The sequence below is a fragment of the Lepidochelys kempii genome, chromosome 7 (genome assembly GCF_965140285.1).
Source record: "Lepidochelys kempii isolate rLepKem1 chromosome 7, rLepKem1.hap1, whole genome shotgun sequence".
NCBI classification, from domain to species: Eukaryota; Metazoa; Chordata; order Testudines; family Cheloniidae; genus Lepidochelys; species Lepidochelys kempii.
In genome coordinates, this window is record NC_136386.1 from 64,159,666 (window position 1) to 64,171,597 (window position 11,932).

An 11,932-nucleotide genomic window follows, 5' to 3' on the forward strand; every position below is an offset into this window, starting at 1 on the left:
TAAAATACCCCCAAACAGTTTGCAGTTTTGTGATTATCCTCTCCTTTGTGTTGACCTTGTTTGTTTTGATTGGTGTTACTTGCACTCAGCACTCCTATCGCCTCCCCCCCCACCATTTAAATTCTGGCTCTTTAAAATACTTTAATTGAAAGATCCTGAGTAGGGAAAAGTTGAATGTGTGCTTTGTGGTTTACGATGTGTATGCATATAGAAATGCTGTACACACTTCAATTTGACCACTAACATTGTTAGGGATGTGTTTTACAAAATTAATCCACTAACTACAGGATTAATGAATTCTGGGATGTGTGCACATGGGCTTAACTAGAGCCCAAGGACAAAATCCTACACTACTAACGTGGTTAGGCATCTGAAGTCAATGGGCAAGGATCCATTTGTGATTGTTTATATCAGCACAAATGATACTGCATCATGGGATATCTCACAAGGAGTAGATGATTTCAAGGAATTTGGAAGCATGCTGAAGAAGAAAGTCCAAGTGATCTTCTCTGTCCCACAAGTGACAGAAGACAGAATGCTGAACATTCTGGAAGTGAATTGCTGGCTGGCTAAGTGGTGGAGGTTACAGGATTTTTTGGAACATTCCACCTTCTGTGGGGAGAAGGGGCTGTTTAGTTTGGATGGCCTCTACCTCAGCAGAAGTACGGCCGCTCTCTTCAGGGATGAGCTGGCTAGAGTAGTCAGGAGGAGGTTAAACTAATAGCAAAAGGGCATGGTAAAAAGAGGGAAGATTTGAGCACTCAGCACAAAATCAAATTTTGTTGAGAACAAAATTTAATAAAGGAACTAAAGGCCACGAAGAGAAGAAATTATTGACTTGCCTGTACACCAATGCTAGGAGCCTGGGTAACATACAAAAGGGGTTAGAATTTGTCATTTATGAGCATAAATTCCATCTGGTTGATATAACTGAAACCAAGTGGGATGATTCACACAATTACAATGTTAAAATCAATGGTTATAACCTATTTAGCAAGTTTAAATAGGCAAAAGGGAGGGGGAGTAGCACTCTATGTTGAAAATGACTTTTTCCAAGTCACTGATAACTCAGAAGAAAATGACCTTGAATCCTTATGGGTCACTGTTCTAACAAATAAAGCACGGGATGGGGTTTTAGTTGGTGTCTTCTACAGACCACCAAATTACACTAGAGAACAGGATGACCACCTCCTTCCACACCTATATATAATGTGTATGAGAAAAACTTGCATGATCATTGGGGACTTTCATTCAAGTGGCATATGCTTGAGGTTTCATGTTGCCAGTACTAAAACATCCTTGGAATTACTAAACATTACAGATGACAATTTCCTAACTCAGAAAGTGTTTCAGCCAACCTGGAGAAATACTTTATTAAACCTTGTCCTAACAGAATGAGAGGGATTGATCACAGAACTAAAAATCAGTGGTAACTTTAGTGACAAGTGATTATGACTTGATCATATTTATACTGTGCAATCAGAATGAAATCCAGACCAGTTATATATATATATATATATATATATACTACTTGATGCTACCAGTTATATATATATATACTACTTGATGCTTTAATAGGGCCAATTTCACAAGGCTGAAAACAATTATGAGACAAATAAGCTGTGAGGAAGAATTTAATCAGAAAAATATGAATGATCACTGGGAATCATTTAAGTACACCTTATTAGATGCCCCCAAAAGCCACAGTCCCACAACTGAGGGATAAAGGCATTCTGGTTAAAAAACTGACCTGGTGTAGAGGGGAAATGAAGGCAGTTATAATAAATAAATAAAACAAATGGAAGAACTGAGAAGTTGATATTACTGAATATAAATCAGAAGCTAGGAATTGTAGAAAATTGATAGGGGAAGCAAAGGGACACAAAGAGCAATCTATGGCCAGCGGAGTTAAGGAAACTAAGAAGGAGTTTTTAAAATATATTGGGAACAAAAAGAATTCTTACAGTGGTATGGTCCATTACCACATGGAAATGGTAAGATTATCAGTAATAACGGAGAAAAGGCAGAAGAATTCAATGAATACTTATATGTGGGGGAAAACAGATGATATAGTCTCATTATATTGTGATGATAATAACTTTCTATTGCACAAGTTTAAGGATATTAACCAGTGACTGCTAACATTAGACATTTTAAAATCAGCAGGTCCAGATAAATTGCACACAAGAGTTTTAAAAGAGCATGCTGAGGAGCTCACTGGACAGTTAATGTAAATTTTCAATAACTCTTAGAGCACTAGGGAAGTTCTGGAAGACTGGAAGAATGCTAATGTGCCAATTTTTAAAAAGGGTAAACTGGATGACCCAGGTAATTATAGACTTGTCAGCAAGACATTGATCCCTGGCAAGACAACGTAGCAGCTGATGCTGGGCACAATTCATAAAGGATTAAGGGAGGGTAATATAATTAGTGCAAATCAACATGGTTTTATGGAAAGTAGATCCTGTCAAACGAACTTGATACTTTTTTTTGGATGAGATTACAAGTTTTGTTCATAAAGGTAATAGTGTTGACATAATATACTTAGACTTTGATAAGGTGTTTGACTTGGTACCGCATGACATTTTGATTTTAAAAAACCCTAGAATAATATACAATTAACTGGCATACATTACATGGATTAAAAACTGGCTAATTGGCAGGTCTCAAAATGTAAATGGAGAATTGTCATTGAGCGGGTTTGTTTCCAGTCAGGGTCCCACAGGGATCAGTTATTGGCCCTATACTATCTAACATTTTTATCAATGACCTGGAAGAAAACAAAAGTATTATTGATAATTTTGCAGATGACACAAAAATAAGGGATATGGTAAATAATGAAGAGGACAGATCACTGATTCAGAGCCATGTGGATAGCTTGGTAAACTGGGGATGGGCAAACAATATATGACTTGATATGGCTACATGTAAATGTATACATCTAGGAACAAATAATGTAGGCCATAATTACAGTATTGGTGTGTGTATGTGGGTGGGGAGACTCTATCCTAGGAAGCAATGGTCATGATGGATAACCAGCTGAACTTGAGCTCCCAGTGTGACAATTTGGCCAGAAGAGCTAATGTGATCCTTGGATGCATAAACGGGAATCTCAAGTAGGAGCAGAGAGGTTATTTTACCTCTATATTTGGCACTGGTGTGACTGCTGCTGGAATACTATGTCCGTTTCACAGCTTACAATTCAAGAATAATGTTGATAAATTGGAGAGGGTTCAGAGAAGAGCCATGAGAATGATTAAAGGACAAGAAAACATGCCTTATTATAATAGACTCAACAAACTCAATATGTTTGTCCTAACAAAGAAAAGGTTAAGGGTGACTTGTTTAGTCTGTAAGTGTCTACATAGGGAACAAATATTTAATAATGGGCTCTTCAAACTAGCAGAGAAAGGCATAACACAGTCCAGTGGCTGGAAGTTGAGGCTAGAAAAATTAAGAATGGATATATTATATACATTTTTAACAGTGAGGACAATTTACCACTGGAACAATTTACCAAGGGCCATGGTGGATTCTTCATCCCTGACCATTTTAAAATACAGATGGATGTTTTTCTAAAAGATCTGCTCTAGGAATTATTTTGGGAAAGTTCTATGGCCTATGTTATACAGGAGGTCAAAGTAGATGATCATAATGGTCCCTTCAGACCTGGGAATCTATGAAAGTCCCTGGCACAAGACCAGGCCCTATACGTGCACAGAAGTGTCTGGAGTCATTGAAAGAAGAATGTTTGAAATCAATTTCAGCCTGAACTGTGCTTTATATATCAGAATCTGGTTTTTATCTGCGGAAGCCATAGCAGGGAGAACGTTTTGGAAGCTGGTAAGGCTGCTGTTTTTATCTGAATGGCAATCTTTGTTTGCTAAAAGCTAAGCATTGTGTAAAGGAAATCCAAGTGGCGTTCAGTACACAACGAATGTGACTCTCACGTTCTTAGCATTTTGGGACAGTGCACAGATGTGCCTACAAAGGGAAACGGGTCTCTTCTGACTGGTAACCCTGTGTAATGGGGTCTACAAACCCCATACTGAGCTTAGGCAGGAGGGGGAGGGGAGACTCTTCTGTCTGCCAATCATGAAGGCAGGCACTCACAGTTGCACCCAATAGAGGAGACAAGGCATACTATAAAGGAAGGAGTGCAGAGAAGGAGTGGGAGGCAGAAAGGCTTGGAACAGCAGAGAGGTAACACCCCCTGCCCAAGCTGCCTCCCTGAGCACAGCTGAGAGATTGAGGCATGCTTGCAGACTCAAAGATCATAGTCAAAGAACTGCCATTTCCAGGAGCAAACCAAGGGGGTCCCAGAGAGGGCAGCAGCGACCCTCCGAAGGAGCACACCAAGACACCCTGCCTTCTCTTTCTGTGCTCTCCGAAACACTATTACTCTCATCCCAAGTGGCCGAGTATTGTAGCTGGAACTTTAAAGTGACAGTAACTTCACCGTAATATTCAATGACTTTGTCTCATAGGTATTTGAGTTCTTATTGTTGCCTGTAAAGTTTTCCCTCTTTAATCAATGAATTTAGTAAGCACAATCTGATTTGTATGAGAGAAGTGAATCTTCACTCAAATCTGAAAGCAAGCCCAATTCTTTATTGAAATGAAATGAAATTGGTGGTTTCAATCAAGTTCCTTATGGGGCATGCATCCAAAACACTATAATCCTCACCTTATTGGCAGACATGGCAAAAAGGCCAAAGATTTAGGTCACTGTTTAGGCATGATGGTGGGTCAGTGTAAAGACGCTTGTTGAGTATCATTTCTTGTCCTGAGAACTTTGTCAACTTAGCATCTTCCAGCAGCATTGAATTCATAGGAAAAACAAACTGTAACCAAACATTTTGGCTAAATGTCACCATTATGGTTCTTCAGATATGTCTGTCTTGTATGATTGTGTGTTTCTTCTTGTAACACACATCATGCAGTAATTCTCAGCTGTCACTGTACAGCACGCCAAGATCACTCGCAACTTCATAGCAGCAATGGGGAGAGAATTTGGAATCTTCTGTTCCAAAAATCCAGCATCGTATTACTTGAGATCTGGGAGACTCTCCATTGTGATCTAATCCAGTGGAGGCCTATGGTGCACATATAAACTAGCCAGTTGAGTCCATCCTATTTACAAGCAAGTGCTTTTATGTGATGGTTGCTATCCACAACATCAAAAATCTTTTGCTGTTTGTTAGTATTGTTTTGTGTTAGAGTAGTGACTAGAGAGCAAGATGCTTCATACAAGTGCTCCTTTCTATGGAATTCTTTTTGAAAGACTGTCTGAGAAAACTTTGTACAGATCTTGGAAACTTGTAATGAAATCAGATGAACAAAAGTAATTTATAATGAATGTAGATTTTTTTGTTTCTGATAAGAATATTTTTTACTAGCAGCTTGGGAGAGCAAATCAATGAGTGGAAGATGATAATGACTTGAATAGGGACTACAAGCAAGAAAGGAGAGACAATGCTCTTTCATTCAGAGGTCTGCTGCAACCCAGTCATGGTGGATTTCTTTGCGGGTACAGTAGTTGCTTTTCATTGAAACTGGAAATGTAAAGCAGTGTTATGAAGCCAACCCTGCTGATTTTCACTGCCAAACACCCTCCAGGCCTTCCACTGCACATGGATAAAATCGTTTCAAGGGAGTCCAACTACAGCAGATTGAATCAGAGGGTTGTGAGGAGTTTCATTACTTGACAGAGTGCCATAGGAGCCTCCCCATGCATCCCTTGGATAGACGCCAAGCACAAGAAAGCATCTGTAGACTCTGAAATGATGAAGGAATGTATCCTTGCAGCAATTGATCCAATGTTAGAGGGAGAGATGAATGCTGAAGTACTCAGTGAATTTAAAAGGATTCCTTTGTCATGCATGTTGACTGTTTGAAGGACTGAGTTATTGGCATCAGTAGTGGCAGACAAGCTTGTCAGTGAAGTGAAACGTGAGCTGCCATACACTGGCTGTTGATGAATCAGCTGACATGACTGATATTGCCCCAGTGTGCATCTTTGTCAGCGATTCAGTGGCCTCGTGCAGAGCACTCTATGTGTTACCCCAACTGAGACAAACCTGAACTGATGACACACTAGGCACAGAGTATTTTTGTGATCTTTGTTTTGGCTTTAAAAAAAAGATAGCATCAGACAAAATGGATGGTTCTCCATCCATGATGGGCCCTGAGAATGGATAATGAAGTGCACTTAAAGGAAATGAATCCTTACTTATTGGCGTGTCTCACTCAGTCTTAAATGAAATGTTTCTGTGAGCTGAACTCAGAGCATCATATCCAACCACTACAAACACTATTATGAGGTTAGTCATTTGTATCAGACTGGTGTACATTCGTTCTTACTAGGGTGTAACAAATTATTATTTATTTCTTTATTTGTAGACTCTGATTGTTTATTGCTGTATTATTACTGATTGTTTCTCTTATGGATTTTCTCTTTATTGAACCAATGTTCCTAATGGTTAGAGTACAAGATTGAGAGATCACACTTCTTGGTTCTATTCCTGGCTCTGTTATTGACATCCTATTTACCCTTGGTCAAGTCACTTAAGCTTCCTGTGTGTAATAGTGTGCCTTGTTAAGGACCTCTAGATATTGTAACTTGAATTACAACCATCTGGGAGTGGAGTGCAGAGGTTTAGAAGTGCACAGGCTGCTCACTGCCTTCATTCTCCCAATAAAATCATATTAAACTTGTACCAGTGGGTATGCCTCGGCTTACCCTTCCACAAGACATTATAACTGGTGCCTCAGTTATCAGTAACATGGAGGTAATGGAGTACTTCTAAGATGTGTTGCAAGCCTTAATAAATTAAGGGCAAATAATATACTTAGATATATAGACAACCACCTCCCCTTGCCTTCTGATGCATTGGTGCATGGTGGTTGAAAAACAGGATGAAAAAATGTTTACCTCCTTTTTTCCCTTTGGTCAACCTGGGGAAGCCACTTTATCTCTGAATATAATCCAGAGCCACAAAATAAAAAAAGTGATATTGTGTCGTGTCATATTATTTCAAATCACATATTGATGCAACATGATAGAGAAACAAAACAACCACCTAGCAACACAATGTTAGGATGCCTTGTGCTATGATTGTTTTGTATAATCTGTCTCCCTTCCCTTCCCTCATCTCTTTCCTAATTACTGTAAAGAATAGGGAAGGAACCTACTGACTGCTGTTCATTTCTTCAGTACTCCCCAGCACAGACTTACACGTGGCCAGCAGCATGGTAACAATTTCTGAGTTGATGGATTTGCTTGGGAGAAAACAAGTATGTTAGGAGCCTCCATCCAGACCTGTTGCCCTCATTAGAGCCACATGCGAGGTTATAAAGAGCAGCCCGGGGTTCCTAAATTCTCAGAAGATTGCTCCTGAAACACTGAGGAAAAATTTATATATATATATATTTGTGTTTCTCTCATATACTTGGAAGAACCATGCTGCTTTTAACAGCACGCTGAAGTCCCAGTGTGTTGGCATCCACTTGCACCTGTGGTAAAAGATTTAATTCTCTGCTGTGAGCACAATGAAGCTGTAGGACCTGCTTTTCAAACAAACATCTTGAAAACTGTCTGCCTCATGAGGCACATATATCACCAGTCCTTAAAAACGATTGCGAATGAAAAGGAATTGTCACTCCTCTCCCTGCCTATTGATCATGAAATAACATGCATGGAAATTAGATACAGTATATACACACACACACACACACACACACACACACAAAAAGGTGCAGCCTTTAAAATTCCTTCAGGCCAGGTACTTGAAACACGTCATCATTTTGGGTTCACATCACCTGGTATATCGGAGACAGACTGCTTCTCTGAAAAGCAAATAGACTCCAAAGCATTCCAGGGATCCTTCTAGAGGATACGGTAATTGCACACACCTCATCTAGTACAACCCAATTAATAAAGAAATACAGGTAACATTAAAAGAGCATCTCATGAAGACTTGGATAGATCCTAACATGAGAGATGACATCTCAGACTGAAGTTTCATTATACAGCAGCTGCAGAATGTCACAATGAAACCATCCTTTTCATTTCAGTAGGGGTTGTGTTTGGTTTATGTCCCACTTGACTGTTCTCTGACCAGTTTACTGACATAAAAGCAGTAGAGGCAGCATATTTAGTCCCTGCAAGACTCTGTCACCACCCCTTTCCTAATGAGTAGCAGGGAGCGTGTCACATTCGTGCTCTATTTGTGGTGCTATTCTGTGTATGGCTTTTCAGGCAAAGTGGTGCAGATACTTCAGGATGGTTGAGGACTGTCTGCCTGCTTTACTATAGACTTATTCACAAAGATATTCTATAAACACACACTCGCATCTCCACTTTTTGTGTCTGGGAGAGAGAGGATCACCATCCCTATCGCTCAGCACTTTCATTCTCCCCAAAGAAGAGTCAGACCCTCAGTAACGCCCTTCTCACTCAGCAAGGCACTTCACCTCTCTCTTTCCCCTCCCACACTTTGTTTACATCCAGCGCTTTCAAGCAGAGACAGGCTCATACTGTTTGAGTTTGTATAATGACTAGCACAGTGGGGTCCCCATTGTGGTTGGGGCATCTAGGCACTGTTGTAATACATAATAAATACTAATTGGGGTGGGGATAATGCAGATGTCCTGTCCATTTAGCCATTGACCTTTCTGCTGATTATGTGTTGATTTATAGATTAAAGCTCATTTCAGACAGGTCACAAAACAGCTATCTGATTGTAATGACTCTTGGTCATTGCTGGCTTGGGCTGGATTCCAACTTAATTACCTAGAAGTGAAAGATTCAGTAGCCCATTATCATTCACACCATCTAGCATATAGATATATATATATATAGAGAGAGAGAGAGACACACACACACGCACACAAATATGTATCCCAACAGTGCCGTTCTCTGCACATCCAAAATTCACACCAAGGTGAAAAGTTGGTATTGAAAGTTCATGTACTCTACAGGCCCCCTCAGTAATATACCTAGATTTGGAAGGATTTTTTATCAATAAATGTTGGTAGACATCAAGTTCAGCATACCCACACAAAGAAAATTTCCATTGATAATCAAAGTTTACAGCTAGGCAAAGTAAGAACAAGTGTTTGATTTAAGGATATTTACTTGGTATATTTTGACATGTGATGATGACAATCTATGTTTTAATAATTATAATGCTTTAACTCTTTGAAGCTCAACATCTAGTGTCACTAAATATTTAGCATTTGAGCCACCCTCCCCCATAAGGTCCCACAACTGTAAAAATTTAAATTGATAAGCCAAAAGACTTGCTTAAAATACATAATTTTGCACATCTGTGAAAATTTTAAAAAATTACAAATAGAAACAAGCTTAAAATAAACAAATATTTGTTGAAATGATTAAAAAATCCAATTTTGCCAAGCCTAAATTTGCACCATTTCAGCCCCTTGACTATGAATATTAAAATAGAAAAAAAAAAGTCTGTTAGACCTGTGATCTGATGTAGGCTGCTTGTGCGAAGTGATCAACATATGGGACAACTACAGTATGTAACTGACACAGTTTAGATATTGATAAAGCCAGAGCCTGCAAGGCAGTGGTGGGCAACCTACGGCTGGCAGGCTGCACGCGGCCTGTCAGGATAATCCGCTGGCGGGTGGCCAGACAGTTTGTTTACATTTGCACAGGCCGTCTGCGGCTCGTGGGCCACAGGTTGCTCACCACTGCTGCAAGGCCATGCAAGGGCGATGTAGGTTTCTGTCTTCAAGACTGCAGCATGGTAAATACATGAGTCCACTCCCTGAATTGTCATACTAGCAATAAGCTGCATATGAACAATTCTTTGACACGAGTTTATCACTTCCTGGAAGGAATGGGGCAGATGGTATTTTTAGTGTAAGCAGGAGAATATCGTGGGGAACTTTCCTGGCTTCTGCACTACCCTGGTGAAGTGGGCTAGCAAAAGGCTCTGAGTCCTCGCTTCACTTCCTTTACCCAGTGGCCTCCCTGTTGCCGGCACTCAGTGCCGAGAGGCAAAACAACAGCAGGGGTTGGTTCGCTACCCGTTGTGCTTCACCCAATAATCACAACGGGGTGGAGAAGCAGAAAGGTTTATTTGAAGCTTCAAAAAGGTACAGGGAGAATAGAATTTCAGATCCTGCACACAAAGCAGGAAGTTACACAGGCTTTTATACATCCTTTCTTTAGCATACTTATCCAATAGCAAGCTGCCCTAAGTATCCATATAGCCAGCCAATCCAGTTACCAGCTAGTTCCCTTGTTTTTTTTAATCATTTGTTAAACTATACATAAAGCTACTTTATTCAGCATTTTTCTTCCATATCTGCCCTGTTTGGCCTTGTTTAGTTTCAGGCAGTCTGACTCTGCAACATATTGTTGCAGATCCTCAGCATAATGGCTGTGTGTGCCTCCAGGCCGGTGGGGGGGCCAAGGACACTTGGGCTTAGTACGCAGAGCTGCTGCGAGTGCCTCCAGGTGGGGGGGGGCAAGGACACCTGGGCCTAGTGCGAGGGGGCTTCATCGACACTCGTGGTCTTCCATCCCCTTGAGTTACCTAGTGGCCATGCCCCAGTGTCCCCAACATCCCTGCCCTTGAGGACTCCCCTTCCACTCTCCTGTCTGGCCGAGTCCTCGTAATCCCGACAAGGCTGGACCCCAGGATTCCTGGGGGGCTCGACCCCCAACCCTGCTGTGGTCACCTAGGACAGGGGCTAGGGTGCCCCCCCCCTCCGGGGTACTCTCTCTGCACTGGGCACTTCTCTGACCCACTGACCATTACATACAAGTTAAAGCAAATGCAAGTTATTTAATCAACAATTAATTTTAAAAAGAATAAGGAAAAATGGGAAAGGTTAAAGGAAACACATCAACCCGCTCTGTGGTTGGGACCATCATACAAACAGTGTATCTGGAATGTCCGGGCAGTTCACAGTCTGTTCCTTGTAAGTCCCAGGCTGCCTTCTCAGGCCCTGGCTGTGCTGCAGGGATGGACACTTGCTCTGGTGGTGGGCACACGCTCTCAGTGGTAGGACCCGTCTTCCCAGTGTCGCCCCCCGACCCAAGTCTGGCCTGCAGAGCCTCTTGGCTGAGGCGTCTCCCTGTACTGGGCCTGCTGCCCAGGGTCCCCCTCAGTCTCCCCAGCTCCAGACTGCTCCAGCCCCACCACTCTGTCTCTGCACTGCTGCTCTGCCTCCAGCTCCCTGGGCTGCTTCTCTGGCCCCTCTGGTTGCTGCAGCTCTGCTCCCAGGGCAAGTCTGCTCTCTCTGGGTTGTGCCTCTGGTTTTGGAGCTGCAGCTCTGCTCCCAGGACAGGGTCTGCTCTCTCTGGGCTGCTTTTCTGGTCCCTCTGGATCTGGCACAGCTCTGCTCCCCAGCTTAGCTTGGGCCCCTGCTTTCCCCTTAGCTCGGCCCCACTGTGTCTGACCCAGGCAAATCCAGCTCACACGGAGGTCGAGACCTCCCTGGCCTGACTCCCTGATTAGCCTGCCCGCCCTGTCATTCAGGGTGACCTGGAGCATTGGCCTCTCCCCATTGTTCCTGGGGACTGTCCGTCTCAGGGTCCTGATTCCCCATCGACCCATCCCCCTTTTTAGTACTGGGAGCTAGCCAACCAAAACACCCCCACTGAATGTTATTAAGGGGGCAACAGTCCCCTTACATTAGGACAAGCATTGTATGGATCCTGTGGAAAGTATGATCTCTAGCCCTTGAGAGTAGAGTTCTTCTTAGTGTATGTACAACATGCCTCAGGTGGCATGTGCCCAGGGTTCATCACTGAATTTGGTCCAATGGTTGGATCATTAGCTTCCCTGGCCCGGACGCTGATGGGGAGTGTGATGTGAACACTGATCCATTCCCCACGAGAGTGGAATATAGGGGGTAGTTATGAATCACAATTCTTACACACACTGGAAAT

At 42.1% G+C, this 11,932-nt stretch overlaps 1 non-coding gene across 2 annotated transcripts in view; it reads left to right on the plus strand.

The window, feature by feature from the left end:
- Positions 1 to 6,975, plus strand: part of LOC140914699 (uncharacterized) — a 63,789-nt gene extending 56,814 nt beyond the window's left edge. For both annotated transcript variants that reach the window (XR_012159955.2, XR_012159954.2), the window contains one exon: positions 5,403 to 6,975. This is a non-coding gene — a transcript (uncharacterized LOC140914699). The remainder of the gene's footprint in view (positions 1 to 5,402) is intronic.
- The last annotated feature ends 4,957 nt before the right edge of the window (positions 6,976 to 11,932 follow it).